Source organism: Coenobita brevimanus, chromosome 109 (assembly GCF_032717465.1).
Source record: "Coenobita brevimanus isolate Jiangsu-jjx chromosome 109, ASM3271746v2, whole genome shotgun sequence".
Lineage (NCBI taxonomy): Eukaryota > Metazoa > Arthropoda > Malacostraca > Decapoda > Coenobitidae > Coenobita > Coenobita brevimanus.
In genome coordinates this window covers 32,964,445-32,970,434 of record NC_137062.1, presented here as the reverse complement: position 1 = coordinate 32,970,434, position 5,990 = coordinate 32,964,445, and the positions used below count along the sequence as shown (strand labels likewise).

At 43.4% G+C, this 5,990-nt stretch overlaps 1 non-coding gene across 1 annotated transcript; it reads left to right on the top strand.

The window, feature by feature from the left end:
* The first annotated feature begins 568 nt into the window (after positions 1–568).
* Positions 569–687, top strand: LOC145417270 (5S ribosomal RNA). Its single transcript, XR_013900482.1, has one exon. It is a non-coding gene; the product is annotated as a 5S ribosomal RNA (ribosomal RNA).
* The last annotated feature ends 5,303 nt before the right edge of the window (positions 688–5,990 follow it).

Sequence of the window (5,990 nt, the reverse complement as noted above, 5' to 3'; positions counted from 1 at the left end):
TCCGGTCTTCTCTCCTCGTCCTCCACCTTCTCCTTTTCCCTCCTCTTCTCTCCTCTCTCCTCTTCCTCTTCCTCTCTCTCTTTTTCATTTTCTTTCTCTTTTCTTGTTATATATTTTTCTTTCTCTGATATCCTTATTCCTCTTCAATTTTAGTATTCTCTCTCTTTCTCTCTCTCTATATGTGTGTGTGTGTGTGTGTGTGTGTGTGTGTGTGTGTTTATTCGGTGTGCATGAATTAGATATTATATTCTTTTTGCCCTCGATTTATTTGATGAAAATGAGAGAGAGAGAGAGAGAGAGAGAGAGAGAGAGAGAGAGAGAGAGAGAGAGAGAGAGAGAGAGAGAGAGATTTGTGTTACCCCTCTAGTTGTAAAAGTCTCTACAAAGTCAGAAAGAGAGAGAGAGAGAGAGAGAGAGAGAGAGAAAGGAAAAACGAACTCTAATCCTGGAGACCTAAGTAGTCAATAAATCACCAGACTAAATCGCTCAAAATAATGTGCTTGACCCTCTACAGTCACTCTGGTAGGGATTTTCATGGATTACAAAAAGTTGCCCAATTAATCCTAGTGCCAACGGCCATACCACGTTGAGTACACCGCTTCCCGTCCGATCAGCGAAGTTAAGCAACGTTGGGTCTGGTTAGTACTTGGATGGGTGACCGCCTGGGAACACCAGATGCTGTTGGCATCCCTACGTGTCAAGTGGGGTTGGTGGAGGATTAGTGCCCCTCCCTGTAAAACAATTAACTCTAAGCCCTTGGCCACCCCGTTTGGGATACATGGCGTCTGGCAATGAATGAATGAAACTTGGCCTGTACTTTCTTCGGGTAAGGAAGCTCCCTAACACCTTTTCCTCACCGATTCATTTTTGGATATGGTTGGCTAGCATCACCTTCTAAGTTATTGATGCACATGATGGTGATATTGGAAGGATTTAAGTAACACAAAAGAAGACGGGATGAAGTAATAAGCAAAATAAATCGCTCAGGAAGAGGTGTTAGGGAGACGTGCCTTAATCTCACATCCCACACCTCACTCCACACCCCAGTGTTTCCTCTCCCAGTACTCCACACCTCTCATTCTACTCTCACACTCCACACTACTCTATTCCACATCTCACGTCCCATCACTCCACACTCCTTCGTCCTCTACACCCAACGCAGCCCCCTCCCCTTCCCTCCAAGCCTCATTCCCACGCCTACACACATTCCACACTCAACAGAAACCCTCTTACTCCTCACCCCACACCACACATCTCCACACCCCATTCCTGACACCTCCACACCTCACCATACCATAACACCCCATACCTCACAGCTCTCATCTCCACACTTCACCACACCCCATATCCACACCTTCACACTCTACACCCAATAACCAAACTCCACACTTCAGACTCCACACCCTTCACTCCACTGCTCACACTCCACACCCTGCACCTCCCACTCCAATTCCCTCCACTCCTATATCCCATTCTCTCACACTCAAATTCCACAGTTCATCTTATCTCGAGTTTCCTTTCCCAATACCCACACTCATCTTTCTCTCCTTGTCCTCCTCCTTCTCTTCCTCCTCCTCCTCCTTCTCCTCTTCCTCTTCCTATTTCTTCCCTTTTAGTCCCTTCTCATCTCGAATATTCTCACCCAACACCCACACTCACCTATCCCTCCTCCTTCTCCTCCTCTTCTCCCTCCTCCTCCTCCGTCTCCTGCTTTGGTTCTTCCCTCTTCCCGTTCACCATGGAGTAAATATAGGGACCTGCATATAACATCAATGGTTGTGGAAAAAAAATAATCAGGAAATGTTGTATTCTTCAATTAAAGAACAGAAAGGTGTATGTAAGCCTCCAGTCTAAAGATCATTAGGGAACACCTGTGTAGAAAGGTAACAGCTGTACGCTCTCTCTCTCTCTCTCTCTCTCTCTCGCCTAATGACAATTCATTTTCTCTCCTTTTTCTTCCACTCTCACTTGTCTTGTTTCTCACTTTCCCGGTGTGTGTGTGTGTGTGTGTGTGTGTGTGTGTGTGTGTGTGTTTTGCATGTCAGGTATATTAAGTGTGTGTGTATGTGTGTGTGTGTGTGTGTGTGTGTGTGTGTGTGTGTGTGTGTGTGTGTGTGTGTGTGTGTGTGTTTGCATCTCGGGTATAATTATAATAATATTAATGATAATAATAATAATAATAATAATAATAATAGTAATGATAATAATAATAACAATAATAATAGTAATAATAATAGTAATAATAATAATAATAATAATAACAATAATAACAGAACCCTTATAGATAGCACTATAACCTATAAGATTCCCCAAACCGATAAAACACCGATACTTGACTATCTTCTGGTCCCGAACCGATACCGATTTTTTCTGCCGATATCGAAAAACCTGATATAGACGGAAAAAACATTAAACTACTTTTACTGAAGATCCAGTTCATTGCTTAGCCTGATTCTGTGTGTGTGTGTTGTTGCCTTGACTCTTTTTTGCTGTCTAATAAAGAAGAGTTTTACTGAAAGCCATTAAAGATTCGGAATAATTAGTGGGTGAGTGAGAAAGGAGAAAAATGAAGGCTAAAAGCAAGGAGTTGGGAGTGAGGTGAAGTGTATTGTGTACTGATGTGTGGGTATGGTGGTTGTATGGGTTTATGTACGTAAATGGTGTACACACGTGGGGGAAGTGCTCACTGCCATTAGACTTATTCTTTACCTTGAGGAAATTTGCTGGAGGTTTTGAGGGGGTAGCCTGTGACTCGACTGACTGTTTCTCAGAGCAATGGCTTAAATGTCAAGGTCTTAGAACAAGGTAAGCTTCGAGGTTGCCCTGTAGGGGGTGTCTTTAAGCTACGGTACTGCTGTGGGGCCTCTTAAATATTGTTATGAGACGCCCCTTGACCACTGTACCAAATCTAATGGAGATGTTAAGGGGTAACCCAGCCAAAACCTACAACTTTTCGAAATCATAGGACGAAAATGAAGGTCCCAAGGCAATGTCAATGTTGAAATTGTACTGTTGGTTTTAGTTTTAAGCTACTGATTTCAAACCTCGTAGATTTTTTTCACGAGGAGCCCGTCCACCATAGCGCCAAAACTGGTTCATATCGGAGAAAACTATGTGCGTACTGAGGGCCGGAACTGTTCTCACGGCTGCCCTGAGAACAGTCGCAGCCCCTTAATAACGAGCTTACCCTGTAGTCCACACCTTTCAACTTTCGCTCTGAATTTTCGTAGGTTTTGTCATGAGCAGCCCTTCGACATCTTTACCAAGTTTGGGTATTATTGGATAAATACTACGTGTATGCTGTGGACCAGAATTCTCACGTCTGCAGTGAGAATAGTTCCGGCCTCTTTATACTGAGACGTTTTTATCTTGTTTAAACATAAATTTTTACATCACAGTCCTCGTCTTCACTTTCCCACATTAATTTTCGCTTCTCAGTCCTGGTCCTCTGTCGTCTCATTTCCCCACATGGCCTGCTGCGGGGGCCCTAGGGTGCTTGGGCTGGACAACACACACACACACACACACACCTTGATGACCGCAGTGTGCCCCAAACTTTAGGCTGACAGCTTGAGGATGACCAAAGAGACCTGGTGCCCCTTGAAGAAAGACCTCTAGACCGAGTGGGTGTTGAATGAAACCTCTTTTAGCCAAGGATTCCAAGCTGACTGGCTGGATAGATTTATGACCTTGTTCCTGATGTCCTCCCAGCGTGAAGCTTCCTTGGAGGAGTGTGTTGGGTTGGTGTCCTTAGGTCCTTGCTGCCTGGCTCTTCGTTCTGGCTTGTGGGTCCAGTGTAGCAGCTCACACACACACACACACACACACACCAACTAAAATTTATCACTCAAGAAAAATCACTCCACCTTACCATCTCTCCACGGGGATGTTCCACTTTGAGGTTTGTGGGTCTTGTGTCACGCTGCCCTCTCCCCAGCCCTTATATATCACTGCCCAGTCACCTTCCAATGACCTGTTTCAATGCCGTAGAGTTTCTGGGCATAAGACTGGCCCATTTTCTTTTTTTTTTTAAGGTGATTTTTATTAACTGATGTCACGAGTGAGAATGATATAGGTCAGTGAAGAAACTCGTACATACATACATACATGCAAACATTCATACACACATGAATACATAGTTAAATATACGTGTTGGCAGTGGTATGTGCCCACCCCCTCCCCCTGTCCCCCCTCCACCTGACTCACAAACTCTCTCCTAGTCAGTTTCTTATTCTCCATCCTCTCCACATGGCCAAACCATCTCATAGCATTTCTCTTAACACATTCCATCACATCCACATCACAACACTTCTTTACTTCCTCATTTGTCTGTCTGTCTCTCCACGTAACTCCATATCCACATCAACACCACAACGCTCCTTTACTTCCCCATTTGTCTGTCTGTCTCTCCATGTAACTCCACATCTACATCAACACCACAACGCTCCTTTACATCCTCATTTGTCTGTCTGTCTCTCCATGTAACTCCACATCCACATCAACACCACAACTCTCCTTTACATTCACATTTGTCTGTCTCACCACGTAACTCCACATCCACATCAACACCACAACGCTCCTTTACTCCCTCATTTGTCTGTCAGTCTCTTAACTCATACTCTCATAGGCTCAGGTTCTCTCTCAAACCTAGGTTCAATTCAGCTTATCCTCTTTCATTTGCTTACGTTCTTTCTAAGGCTTACCATCTCTCACGTTTTCTGAAGTTTACGTTCTATCTCAACTTCACGTTCTCTTTTAAGCCCCCGTTTTCTTTCACCCTTGGTTGAGTTGCCAGTTAGGCGTTAGGTGTAATTTTTCGAAAAGAGGCGTCCGAGAAACAAGGCGAATATTTAGTGACGTCATGTTTGAAGTGTTCAGTGTAGGCCGAGCTGTGGAGAGGGAAGGTTGTGCATGGCTTCTCCTGGACGTTTTTCCTCATTAAGGGTAAATAATATGTACAAAAACCTATAGTATGTTAATTTAGACTTGGTTAATACGCGTGTGGGACAATATGGATAAATTTGAGCCAGGGGGATAGGTGTAATGTTGAGTTAGTTTGGACAGGCGCCGGGTTAGGGAGGAAGGAATGTTGATGTTGCTTTTCCGTGACATTTTTTCTTCATTAAAGGTAAAGTATATGGTAAGAAAATCCATGTATATTAACTTAGTGTGATATGCAAAGGAGTCAACATGGATGCACCTAAGGCAGGATGGTGGGTGGCTTGCTGGGTTGGTGTGTTTACTGAAATATAACTACCAGACAAGCTTGTGGTTGGGTGTGGTTGTTTGGTAGTTTGTGTGGTTACTCGAGGTGCCACTGGAAGCTCCGTAGCAACTCTTACGTAGGGACTTATTCTGAAAACTGTCGTAATCTATCGAAGGTCAAGGACAAATGGCAAAGGCAAATATTCGGCCCTTAGACCAGTTGGCTAGTACTGGTGTTGGTCTGAGTGTTCCTTGTAGAATGTGCTAATGTTGCTATTATTATTATTATTATTATTAGTTACTATTATTATTATTATTACGTGGAGAGAGACTGACAAACGAGGAAGTGAAGGAGCGTTGTGGTGTGGATATTGATGTGATAGGAAGCGTTAGGAGTAACACATTGAGGTGGTTTGGCCATGTGGAGAGGATGGAGAGCGAGAGACTAACGAGGAGAGTGTATGTGGGTGAAGTGGAGGGGGGGAGAGGGAGGGGGAGGCCAAGGATGAGAGGGAGGGATGGAGAGGTATATGAGAGAGGGTGGTGTCACGGTTTTTTTTTTTTTATAATATCACGGTATTTTTAAAATAAATGTTTAAATATTATTTAATTGATAATAATATTCAATAATATTAAAGAGCAGGGACAATGATTGTCTTGCTAAATCGAGCAACGATTCTCTAAGAACGAGAATTTATAAACTTTCTCAACAGTACACAGCAGAGACTAATTTTTTTTTTTTTTTTTTTATGTGTTTGACTCTGGGCATAGGCTTCACAGCCTGC